Genomic DNA, 14,004 nt, shown 5'->3' with positions numbered 1-14,004 from the left:
CACTTGGTGATGAAATAAGCAAAGTAGCGAAAAGCTGGGAGTTGAATACTACTGATTTTACCACCATCCTCTGAGAAGCTTCTTCCATGACAAATCATCTTGTAGAGATTCAAGAGCTCTTGCGGTGATCCCCTTATCTTCTCGCATGATCCCCATTGTGGCACTCTAATTGCTGCACAAAAATCATCGAAAGGCAAGTTGACAGTTTTATTATAAATTTTGTACTAAACCATGGGGTTAGATTGAGACCAATTGAATTCAAAATCCTGCACTACAGACATAGTTAGTTTTGCATATTGGTATGGTTCACCAACAACAACAAAACCATCCAACCCTGCACTGGAGATTAGATTTTGAACATCTCGCAAGATTCCTGCACTCCTCATAAAATCTGTGCACGGGTAGTAAGAGGGGTATACTCCCTCTTCGCGGTTAACTCTCATAACTTGTTGCACCTCCAATTCTTGTTGATTTAGTTGATGGCTATTCCACTCCATTTTCTGAAATTTTTCAACAACCATTATAAAATTTGATTTGGTGACATATAATTGAGGGAGACTAGTATAGGAACTTGGTAGAGTACTAAACATGCATCAAAACTAATTTTTACCATTTAGAACAAGCATGCAAGCTCACTAAACATGTTACCTACAACAGCAAAATATTCAAGATATACTCAACTAAACAAAATTCTACTTGGATAATCGGAGGAGTCACATACCGGAGAGCAAATGTGCCAAATTTCAGACATAAATCTGGGCTGAGCAAAGAGATCGAGAAATCTTGAGCTCTTGAGCAGAAACGCGAGTGAGAGAAAGCTGTTGCGAGTTTTTTCGGGAGAGAGAATGGGATGGGAGAAAGAGATGAAGAAGTGGGGCAAGGAGGGCCCACACACTAGGGTGGCGTGCCCCCCCTTGCTGGCCGCGCCGGCCTGTGGGGTGCCACCCTGGGGTGCCCCACTGGTCATCCCCAGGTGCTCCCAGGTGCCTCTTCGAAAAATAAGACCAACGGTATAATTTTTGTGGATTTTTGAAAACTTTGAAAAATGCACATTTCTGGGTATTAAATTTATTATTAATGGGCAGAAAAAGATTTTGAAATATCTTACAACTAAAGAACTTTGCAAATCAAGAAGTGCTTGTTGGCGTCCGAAACCCACCGGCGAGCTACGGCTGGCAACACGAAGAGCCGGGAACAACCTAGTGCTACGGCTGGCCCTGGTCCCTCCGAGAGACGGCCCGCAAAGCTCCTGGTACGCACGTCCCGATGCTGGTGCAAGGGCGTGCCACCTGATCTATACCTGATCAGGAAGGTGATGGATTTGCTTCGCTTAGTTTCCTGCATGGCATACACGTAAACATTAAATACGAGCCTCGATCGGCTCTCAGGTTGTCCCGTGAATCGGCTCAAGGAGCCGATCCACCCATGACTCGTATGGGGTTTACGATTGCATGGTGGTCCTGCTTGATCAATATGTAGCTAAAACGACCTACGACGATTTAGGGTTCTCACCACATAATCGGAACATCCTACGTGTGATTGAGCCTGGCAGCCACGCACGGTGATAATAAACCGACCCTAAACAAGGCCTAAAAACCAACATTAAGTTGATCCCCGGAACATCTTGTCTAGGGTTAGCAAACTACACCCTACGTGCTACTGGATCCTTCAACCCGTTTGTAAGGCCTAACTATGCAGATATCAAACTAATCCTTGAAGAATCAAGGAGCAATCATAACGGATCGGATCTACTAAAAAATGATAAAGCGAGGTGCCGCCCTTACACCTAAGAAAGGTGTAAGGGAGGCTAGACGTCTAAGGGTTGCATGAACGAAAGCATGTGATACGATGAAAACAATGCTAACCCTAACACATCTATGATAACTACGTTGCTCGCCATCAAAAAGGCTTCAGCACGAGCAACGCATGAACAACGAATAAACGTATACTGCCTAGATCGCAAGATGCGATCTAGGCAGCATGATGCTTACCCGGAAGAAACCCTCGAAACAAGGGGTTGGCGATGCGCCTAGATTGGTTTGTGATGAACGTGATTGTTGTTTTTCTCAATAACCCTAGATACATATTTATAGTCCGTAGACTTTCTATCGTGGGAATAATCCCAACCATGTACGAGCCAAACTCTAACTAACCGACACGTATCTACTATGTTTACAGATACAAGGGCAAACTAGCCCAAACTTCGTGTACAAGGCCGGTTCACGTATTTCTTCCATGTATATTCTTCAAGCCCAATCTTGAACGCGGCCCACCTCTGATCCAGTCAAATTCTGGTGATAACACATGCCCCCCTGGTTTTGGAATTGATAATTCCAAAATCACTCTGCCTTTTCTTCGTCGGGTCATGTCGTGGCAGAGCAAAACCGTCGCAGTATCCTTCATCATGATGCCTTGCCTTCTCAACTTCTCCGCGTGATTTGACCGTTGTTTTTTTTTCTTTTGGGCACCACCTCCTCGGAAACTGCTGTGGCATTAAATCTCCACTATATCCCCTTTTATTTAACTGCGCCGAACAGTTCGCCACTTCATCCCCTTGCTCTGTTCTGGCCATCGGCACCCAAAAAATTCCCCATCTCCCGTAGCCATGTCTTCCTCTTCTTCCTCCTCCGCCTCGTCGGATCTTTCTTCCCAGTCCTTCCCCTCTTCGTCCTCCTCCACCTCGTCAGTCTTCTCCGATTCTTCCTCATCTCGTGAAGCGACGCCGGAGTGGGGCTCGCTAGCGGCGCACGACATCCTCGCCACATCGGAGTGGGACAAGGAGGACCACGAGCCCTACATCTGGTCCGAGGACGACAAGTCCTTAACCAGTGGCGACGACGACCTTCAGTTCCTCGCCGATGGGGAGCTGGAAGCGACGAGCGAGGACGACTCTTTCTCGTGGGATGGCTACACTTCCTCCGAGGAAGAGGAGGAGGAAGACGATGACGACGACTCCCTCGAGGATACCCGCCGGCGAAGCGGTTCCGCACCGGTTCAGACGACGACGACGACGACGACGATGATGAAGATGAGGAGGCCCCCAATGGGGGCCGCTGGAGCAGCGACGAGGAGCCCGCCGGCAGCAGCGCTGATGAGAGCTCCGACGACGACGAGGGCAGCAACGGTCCGTAGACTAGGACCTAGCAGCATAGGCCTAGCAGTAGTAGTAGATCGGCCAATAGGCCTTTCTTTTGTTCTTCCTTCCTTGAGCAATCGGCTCTTTCTTTGTAAGAAATCTCCTTTATTATTGAAGAAAAATATTCCTCTATTAATTTTGATTCCTTGTCGATTTTGCCGATTGTCAAACGAAGTTGATGCACAAAGAGCCGATGGCAGGGCATCAGCTTATGCCATAAACATGCTTCAAGGCCATAACAGTTGCCTATTCACACGGTCAACAGATCCAATTCGTGTCTACGCCATCTCCCGGTCTCAAACGTGCAGATTCAGCAAATCCAACGGGAGAATCATCTCAGATGCCATGAACTCTGGCATGAAACCAATCTGTTAATCCTCTCCATTGAGTTTTGTTCCTCTAGAGTCGATGGCTACACATCGGCTTTTTCGTTATTCTAAAGTCGATGTCCATGCATCGGCTGTACTGATATCCATATTTCTCAAGTCGATGTCTGCGCATCGGCTATGATTTGTATAAAAAAAAAATTTACTGGCCGATTTCATGAATCGGCCCCCATATTTCATTTACTGGTCATCCCACATGCTTGGGAAATATTTCTTGAGATGTTGACCACTGACAGCTAGTGGGAACTTAGCACCGTCCAGCTGCTCTAGCATGTATGCATTACCCTTCAATGCATGGACGACTTTATATGGACCGTGCCAATTAGAACACCATTTACCATACGCTTTATCCTTGGTTCCTAATGGCAACACAGCTTCCCATACTAGATCACCAACTTGAAACTCCTTTGGTCTCACCTTTTTATTGTATGCACGAGCTACCCTAGCTTTATTCTCTTTAATCTTCTCCAACGACCAAAGTCTAAGTTCTGTTGCATCCTCAATAGTGTCACTCATCAAAGCTGCATATTCTTCAGCTGTTAGATCATTCTGAAACGTGACACGTCTTGATCCAGCCGTAATTTCCCAAGGTAATACGGCTTCCTGCCCATAGACGAGCTGGTAAGGCGAAGTCTTTATGGCTCCATGGCATGACATGCGGTAGGCCCACAAAGCTTCTGACAGTGTTTCATGCCAAACCCTAGGGTTCTCGTCAATCTTCCTCTTGATCAGCTTGATCAGGCTCTGATTAGACGCTTCAACTTGCCCGTTGGCTTGAGCATGGTATGGAGATGATCGGATCAGCTTAATCCCCATGTCATCGCAGAATTTTCTGAATTCTTTAGAAATAAAGACCGAACCTCCATCGGTCGTGATTGTTTGGGGAATCCCGAACCTATGAATGACGTGTTCTTTGACAAATTTGATAACATCTTCTGATTTTACCTTCTTCATAGGAACGGCCTCCACCCACTTGGTGAAGTAATCTGTAATGGCCAGAATCCACTCGTGGCCTTTGCTTGACGCAGGATGGATTTTGCCGATCATATCCTTGCCCCAACCTCGAAATGGCCAAGGCTTGATGATAGGGTTCATCGCTGACGCGGGTACCATCTGAATCTTCCCGAACATCTGACACGCTTGGCATCCCTTGTAGTACTTGAAGCAATCCTCAAGCATAGTGGGCCAATAAAACCCTGATCGCCTAATCAGCCACTTCATCTTATGAGCCGATTGGTGAGTTCCACAGGCGCCTTCATTAACCTCATGTAAGAGCCGATTAGACTCAGTTGGTCCCAGGCACTTGAGTAGTAACCCTTCCAACGTCCTGTAGAACATGTCATCTCCTATAAGGACATATTTCATAGCCTTGTATCTTATCCGTTTAGGTGCCCCCCGAGCCGAATCCTTCAAGTAATTGAAGATATCGGCTCTCCAGTCATCCTGTTCCAGGAACTGCACCTGAACTTCTGACCCCTCTGGTATGTCCTTGTACCCTGACGCCGTTTGCGCGAGATCATTGGCGTCGGTATTCTGAGATCTTGGGACCCAATTGAAATTGATGTACCGAAAATGTGTCATCAGCTCACGACATTCCATCCAATATGGGAAGAGCGACTCACTCTCGCACTTGTATTCGTCCGTGAGCTGGGAAATCACCAACTTCGAGTCTCCAAAAAGCTCCACCGCTTCTGCCCCGGCTTCCAGCAGCAACTCTAGTCCCTTGCGTACTGCCTCATACTCAGCGACATTGTTTGTGCAAGGGGTAGATAGTCTGATGGAGAAGGAGTATGTTGCCCCCCGAGGCGACACGAGCAGAATGCCGATGCCACAACCATCGTCACAAGCCGATCCATCGAAGAACATAGCCCATGCACGTATAGATAGTGCTGCTATATTAGTATTGATCCGTTCAGCTATGAGATCGGCCAACGCTTGTCCCTTGACTGCTTTTGCAGGCTGATACCGGAGATCAAACTCCGATAACGCAAACATCCACTTACCAAGTCGGCCTTTCAAAACAGGAGCCGACAGCATGTGCTTGACAACGTCTGACTTGCATATGACGATTATTTCTGCCGTCAAAAGGATGTGATGGAGCTTGGTGCAGGTGAAGAACAGGCAGAGGCATAACTTCTCGACCTCAGGATACCTTGTCTCTGCATCCAACATCCTTCTGCTGAGGTAGAATACAACCTTTTCAACGCCCTCGTAGAGTTGCACCACCACTGAAGCAATGGACGTGTCAGCTACTGATAGGTAGATATAGAACGGCCTGTCCTGCTGAGGCGGAACCAGTACAGGCGGTGTTGTTAGATACCGCTTAATCTCGTCAAACGCCTGCTGCTGTTCTGCCCCCCAGTGAAACTCGTCATCAGATTTAATCTTGACCAACGCCATGAACGGCTCAATTCGTCCTGAGAGATTAGAGATGAATCGCCGGACGAAATTGATCTTGCCGATCAGACGTTGGAGCTCCTTCTTCGTGGTAGGCGGCTGCATGGTACGTACTGCCTCCTGACTTTTCAGGCCGATCTCAATTCCTCGTTCATGAACAAGAAAACCTAGGAACTGACCGGCCGTCACACCAAAGGCACACTTCTTTGGATTCATTCTGAGTCCGAACTTCCGAGTTCGGTCTAGGATGCGTCGCAAATCATCCAAGTGTCCTTCCATGGAGACAGACTTGACCACCACGTCATCGATGTAGATTTCCACCAACTTGCCGATCAGATCATGAAAAATATAATTCATGGCTCGTTGGTACGTTGCACCGGCATTCTTCAAACCAAAAGTCATGACCACATATTCGAACAAGCCCACTGATCCTGGTACTCGGAATGCAGTCTTGTGTATATCTTCTGGGGCCATGAAAATCTGGTTGTAGCCGGCATTGCCATCCATGAAACTCAACACCTTGTGGCCAGCAGCTGCGTTGATCAATGTTTTTGCCACAGGCATTGGATATTCATCCTTTGGAGCGGCTCTGTTGAGATCTCAGAAATCTATAGCCACACGCCATCGGCCGTCCTTTTTCTCCACAGGTACAATACTGGAGATCCATTCAGCATACCTGCATGGCCTGATGAACCCGGCGGCCAACATTTTCTCGATCTCTTTCTTGACTTCTTCGAGAATTTCGGCCTTCATCTGACGTGCTCGTTGTTGGAATGGCCGAAATCCTTTCTTGAGAGGGAGCCGATGCTCAATGATGCTCCTGTCTAACCCAGGCATCTCTGTGTAATCCCATGCAAAGCAATCTGGGTACTCTTTTAATAGAGGTATCATCTGGCTCCTGAGATGGGGATCTAACTTCTTGCTGATGAAGGTTGGTCGTGGCTTATCCCCAGGACCAATGTCGACTTCTTCCAGCTCATCAGCTGATGTAAACCCATACCCTAGCTTTCCGTCACCTGTTAGATTGACGCTGAACACAGGCGAAACGCATGGCAAGGATAATATGGGCCGATTGCTGGAATCGGCCCCCATCTTGATTGCATTGCTCAAAAGAGGTTTACATCTTGTTCGTGCTTCACTATGACTACGTGACATGCTTGAGACAAGATCATTACTTTTTATTTTTTGGGGCCGATCACAAGGATCGGCCTTCCCATGTACGTTCATAGACTTTGCTCTTGTTACACCGTCAGGCCAGTGGATAAGACCAGCCTCACCCCGTTTTTTGACACGTCGATGTACTCGCAGTCGTCCAAAGTGATGCCTGAGAGTGGCTCTTGGCCTTCCGTCTCCCAAACGTTCATGCCAGCCATTGAAATCTCGGCTGTATCGTCTGCATGGACGACTTCTACTTCATCTCCATCCCACTGTATTAGGCATTGGTGCATCGTAGATGGAATGCAACAGTTGGCGTGGATCCAATCTCTCCCTAGCAGGACATCGTAAGTGCTCTTGCTATCGACAATGAAGAATGTCGTAGGGATGGTTTTCCTCCCTACGGTCAGATCCACGTTCAGAACACCTTGTGCATCAGATGCTTGGCCGTTGAAATCGCTCAGTGTAACGTTGGTCTTGATCAGATCCGAGCTAGAGCGTCCCAACCGACGTAGCATGGAGTATGGCATGATGTTGACTGCCGCTCCGGTGTCCACCAGCATCCTATTGACAGGCTGCCCATTGATATAACCTCGTAAGTACAGGGCCTTCAGGTGTCTGTAGCTTCTTTCACGTGGCTTCTCAAAGATAACTGGCCGTGGGCCACAGTCGAGTTGTGCCACAGGTGCTTCGTCTATTCCAGGAGCACAAAACTCTGCTGGAAGAATAAACACCATGTTTGTACTAGCCGATGTCTCATCATCGGCTTTCCTTTGCTTGGGGCGCCACTCCATCTTTTGTGGTCGACCCTCTTCGTCCAGGGTTCGTTGAATTTTCGCGGCCAGATCAGGCTGCGCCTTCCTTAGCGTGTGCAGGTATAACCTTTCGGCTTCCTCCAAGCCACGCAGTCGCTGAACCCTACGCTTTTGGGAATGGTTGAGTCCATCAGGGCACCACCTTGGCCGGTGGTACTTGTCCTCTTCTTCTTTGTAGTCATCTTCTAACTCCTCGAGGTCTTCTTCCCGAGAGGACTCAGTTTGCTTGTTCCTAGATGGGAGAGGCCCTAGACGTTTGAACACTGACACGTTTGTTGCACCCTTCTTCTTCTGTCTACATTCTGGGCAGTTGCCGATTGTAGGCAATCGGCTCATTCCTGAATCCCAGCAGTGTTTGAAGAAAGGACAGTCCCAGTGCTTGTCCACGTCGTCTTGTTCTCTTGACCTTTCCTTGGCACGGCGCTCGTATCTCTCCTCATCGCGATCATGCCGACGATGTCTCCTGGTGTCCCTGCTAGCTAGACGATCCCTTTCATCATCGCTGTTGTACCGCCGGCGCTGGTCGTACCGACTTACATATTTGTTGAGGAGATGATCAGAGAGAGGTCGTTGATATCGCACATTCTTCACTTCTCCCTCAGTGATGTAGCGTTTGCCATCGTGCCGGAGCTGATCGCGTGGAACGGCTTCCTCCTTGTCCTTGCTACGAGAGCGGCTGCCCTTGCCTTTGTTCTTACCAGAGTGGTGCCCAGGCTCGACCATGTTAATGCTCAACGAGAAAGCTGGCTGGCACCCTTCGGGGTAAGCGTACTCCACCGTGTTAACGGCGGGGAAGGGGTGTGTGTCGACTTTCATGGCGTACTGGTTGAAAATTAGACATCCTTGTTCTATCGCCATTTGGATCTGCTGACGCCACACCCTACAGTCGTTGGTGGTATGGGAGAACGTGTTATGCCATTTGCAGTATGGCTTTCCGTTCAGCTCCTGTACCGTGGGGATTTTGAGGCCTTCGGGTAACTTCAGCTGCTTCTCCTTAAGTAAGAGGTCGAAAATTTGCTCAGCTTTAGTTACGTCAAAGTCAAACCCTCTGGGAGGACCTTGTGGCTTAACCCACTTGCAGGACACGGGGGTTGCCCCCCGAGTCCATTCAGCCACTGCTACCTCTTGATCTCCCGCAGACCCTTCATCTTCCTCTGTCTCAACCAGGACTACTGCATGCTTGAATTTGTCCTGGTACAGCTCTGGGTGGCACTGTTCATATAATGACAGTTTCTGAACCATATGCGCCAGTGAAGGGTAGTCTGCTTGGGAAGCCATATCCTTGATCGGTGATGCGAGACCCACCATCGCCAACTCGACTGCTTCTTTTTCAGTCAAACGAGCCGAATAGCATCTGTTCCTAACGGCCCTGAAGCGCTGGATGTATTCTGACACTGTTTCTCCGCGCTTCTGACGTACTTGTGCTAGATCGGCAATGCCAGCCTCGGAAGCTTCTGAGTGATACTGCATGTGGAATTGTTCCTCCAACTGCTTCCAAGTCCGGATCGAATCTGGTGGCAGTGATGTGTACCACCCAAAAGCCGATCCTGTGAGGGACTGTGCGAAGAACCTCACGCGTAGTGCATCTGCAGCTGAGATCGTGCCCAGCTGCACCAAATATCGGCTTACATGCTCGATAGAGCTGGAGCCATCTGACCCACTAAACTTGGAGAATTCAGGGAGCCGATATTTGGATGGTAGTGGGATCAAATCGTAGTCGTTGGGGTACGGCTTGGAATAGCCGATTGCCCTCCTTTTCGGCACCATGCCGAACTGGTCTCTCAAGATCGTGCTGATCTGATCCGCAGTGCTAGCTGCAGGAGTGGAGCTCTGAAGATTAGCTGGCGTGGCATACATAGCTAGCCACGCTTGCTTCTCAAGATCTGAGCTAGATACAGGAGTTGAGCTCTGGAGGTTCGTCGGAGTGGCATACTTAGCTAGCCACGTCTGCTTCTCAAGATCTGATCCAGAAGCTCCTCCTGCTGTTCCGGAAGTCCCTGCTGTTGCAGCCTGGTTCGTGAGTGCCCAGTTACTGCTGTCTGGCACGTATGTGCACGTGTATCCGTGAGGGATCTCCTTAGGCGCCTCATACAAGAACTGGTAATCGCTAGGATCGCCACCGATCTTGTAGACAACGAATGCCGGTGTACTCGGCACCTCTGGTGCTGCCAGCGCGAACGGCAGCGGTGGTCGACTCTGGAGTGGTAGCTCTCCTTGGTGAGTCCCTAGAGCAGGTCCTGACGGAGAGTACTGATGCCTCAAGATTGCATGGAGCACCCGAAGGGCGACACGCTCCAAAGTGTTCACCAAGCTCTCAGAGTGGCGGTGTAGCGAATGAGCTACCATGAAATTGATCTCTTGACGCAAGGACCTGGTGCGTTCTTCTGAAGGGGTGGACAGGTCCACTCCATCAAGCGCGCCTTCATGTGTGAACCCTCTCCATCTGATGCCATGTGAGCGGGTCCTGTGGAAAGAGCCGATGAGGTCGGCTTCGAGGATAGCTTTGACATCGTCATACTTCTTCTTGAGCTCCTCGGGCAGATTCTCGTACGTGACTGGAGTACCTTCCGCCATCTCAGATGTAGATGGCGATGCAGTTGATGTCGAAGACTGTCCCACCGGGCGTGCCAGAATGTGTTGGCGTCCGAAACCCACCGGCGAGCTACGGCTGGCAACATGAAGAGCCGGGAACAACCTAGGGCTGCGGCTGGCCCTGGTCCCTCCGAGCGACGGCCCGCAAAGCTCCTGGTACGCACGTCCCGATGCTGGTGCAAGGGCGTGCCACCTGATCTATACCTGATTAGGAAGGTGATGGATTTGCTTCGCTTAGTTTCCTGCATGGCATATACGTAAACATTAAATATGAGCCTCGATCGTCTCTCAGGTTGTCCTGTGAATCGGCTCAAGGAGCCGATCCACCCATGACTCGTATGGGGTTTACGATTGCATGGTGGTCCTGCTTGATCAATATGTAGCTAAAACGACCTACGACGATTTAGGGTTCTCACCACATAATCGGAACATCCTACGCGTGATTGAGCCTGGCAGCCACGCACGGTGATAATAAACCGACCCTAAACAAGGCCTAAAAACCAACATTAAGTTGATCCCCGGAACATCTTGTCTAGGGTTAGCAAACTACACCCTACGTGCTACTGGATCCTTCAACCCGTTTGTAAGGCCTAACTATGCAGATATCAAACTAATCCTTGAAGAATCAAGGAGCAATCATAACGGATCGGATCTACTAAACAATGATCAAACGAGGTGCCGCCCTTACACCTAAGAAAGGTGTAAGGGCGGCTAGACGTCTAAGGGTTGCATGAACGAAAGCATGTGATACGATGAAAACAATGCTAACCCTAACACATCTATGATAACTACGTTGCTCGCCATCAAAAAGGCTTCAGCACGAGCAACGCATGAACAATGAATAAACGTATACTGCCTAGATCGCAAGATGCGATCTAGGCAGCATGATGCTTACCCGGAAGAAACCCTCGAAACAAGGGGTTGGCGATGCGCCTAGATTGGTTTGTGATGAACGTGATTGTTGTTTTTCTCAATAACCCTAGATACATATTTATAGTCCGTAGACTTTCTATCGTGGGAATAATCCCAACCATGTACGAGCCAAACTCTAACTAACCGACACGTATCTACTATGTTTACAGATACAAGGGCAAACTAGCCCAAACTTCGTGTACAAGGCCGGTTCACGTATTTCTTCCATGTATATTCTTCAAGCCCAATCTTGAACGCGGCCCACCTCTGATCCGGTCAAATTCTGGTGATAACAGTGCTACAGCAAGTAAATCAAGTGGAGGAAGGAAAGAAATGTTGTTTAGTTCCTCTATGCATATAAAATGAATTTGTTAACAAGGTTGATCAAGTCTTGCCACCAAATAAATTTTACATAGCATAAGAAGAAATAAACCTCAAATCAATCATGTTACCTTGAATTGTATTGATATGAATCCAATCATAATATTTTGATATCCTTCTTTAGGCTCATATATAGGACAATCAATAGTTCCCACTTTGATAGTTCTCACATTAGAAATGGTATTAACTCCACATACTTTATCAATCCTCTTGGGAAAATAAACGGTATGCTCCTTATCATCAACATTGAAAGTAACTTTTCCTTTATTTCAATCAATAACAGCCCCTGCGGTGTTAAGAAAAGGTCTCCCAAGAATAATAGACATATTATCATCTTCAGACATTTCCAACACAACAAAATCAGTTAATATCAAGCAGTTATTAGTAACTTGAACAGGAACATCCTCACATATACCAACAGGAATAGCAGTAGATTTATCAGCCATTTGCAAAGATATATCAGTTGGTATCAACTTATCTAAATAAAGTCTCTTGTGAAGAGAAAAAGGAATAACACTAACACCTGCTCCCAAATCACATAGAGCAGTTCTAACATAATTATTCTTGATGGAACAAGGAATAGTCGGTATACCTGGGTCGCCCAACTTCTTTGGAACTTTGCCATTGAAAGAGTAATTAGCAAGCATAGTGGAAATCTCCTCATTAGGAATTTTCCTTTTGTTAGTGACAATATCTTTCATATACTTTGAGTAAGGAGGCAATTTAATAGCATCTGTCAAAGGGATTTGCAAGAACAAAGGTTTCATCCAACCGCAAAATTTATTATAGTGTTCTTCTTCCTTTGATTTTAGTTTCTTAGCAGGAAAAGGCATTTGCTTTTGAACCCAAGGTTCTCTTTCATTGCCATGTTTCTTAGCAATAACAACTTCTTTAGTATATTTTATTTTTAGCATGCTTTTCAGGTTCATCTTCAACCTCTTCTTCATCAGAAGCATCATTCTTATCATTATCTTTATCATGTTCATTACCACTTTCAGTTTCAGCATCAGAAATAGAAATACTATTAGGATCATTAACAGGTTCAGAGAATTCTACAACATTTTTATGTTTCTTCTTCTTTTTCTTAGAAGGAGCACTAGGTTCAATTCGTTGAGAATCTTGTTCAACTCTTTTGGGATGCCCCTCAGGATATAGAGGATCCTGAGTAGAAACACCGCCTCTAGTTGTTACTTCATAAGCATGTTTTTCTTTAGAATTATTTTTTAACAAGTCATTTTGCACTTTAGTGAGTTGATCAATTTGTGTTTGAATCATATGAAAATGTTTAACAAGCATCTTAACATCATTGGAGGTTCTCTCCACAATATCATGCAAATTACTAATAGCTTGAGAATTTTCCATTAAATGATTCTCTACTCTCATATTAAAATTTTCTTGCTTAACAATATAATTATCAAACTCATCTAAGCATTGAGAAGGAGGTTTTGAATACGGAATATCTTTCCTAGTAAAGCGTTGAAGATAGTTTACCTCAATCATGGATGAAGGGGGAATTATCTTACATAAATCTTCTATGGGAGGTAAGTTCTTCACATCTTCAGATTTAATACCTTTCTCCTTAAGAGATTTCTTGGCTTCCCTCATATCTTCATCATTTAATTTAATTAAACCCCTCTTCTTCAATATCGGCGTCGGAGTTGGTTCAGGTGTAGCCCAATCATCATGATTCCGGCCTATTTTAGCCAATAATTCTTCAGCTTCTTCCGGAGTTCTTTTCCTGAAAACACAACCAGCACAACTATCCAAATATGCTCTAGATTCAATGGTTAGTCCACTATAAAATATATCAAGTAAATCATGCTTTTACAAATCATGTCCAGGTCGAGCTCTGGTAAGAGAGCAAAATCTTGCCCAAGCTTCAGGAAATTTCTCTCCATCTCCCTGGTCAAAGCTATAAATTTTCTGCAAAGCAGCATGTTGAGCACTAGCAGGAAAGTATTTCCGAAAGAAAACATCAAGTAAACAACTTGGACTATCAATAGAACCAGGAGGCAAACTATTATACCAAGTTTTAGCATCATCCTTTAATGAGAAGGGGAAAATTTTAGCAACAAAATAAGTACGCCTCTTGACATCATCAGAAAACAAGCTACTCAAAGTAGAAAGTTCATTCATATGTTCTACAGCACTTTCTTTTTCAGCCTCGGGTTCCGGACAGCGACATGTGTATACAACTTGCAGGTAAGATCATAAAACAATGCATATCATG

The sequence above is a fragment of the Lolium perenne genome, chromosome 3 (assembly GCF_019359855.2).
Source record: "Lolium perenne isolate Kyuss_39 chromosome 3, Kyuss_2.0, whole genome shotgun sequence".
Lineage (NCBI taxonomy): Eukaryota > Viridiplantae > Streptophyta > Magnoliopsida > Poales > Poaceae > Lolium > Lolium perenne.
This window is presented reverse-complemented; position numbering follows the sequence as displayed.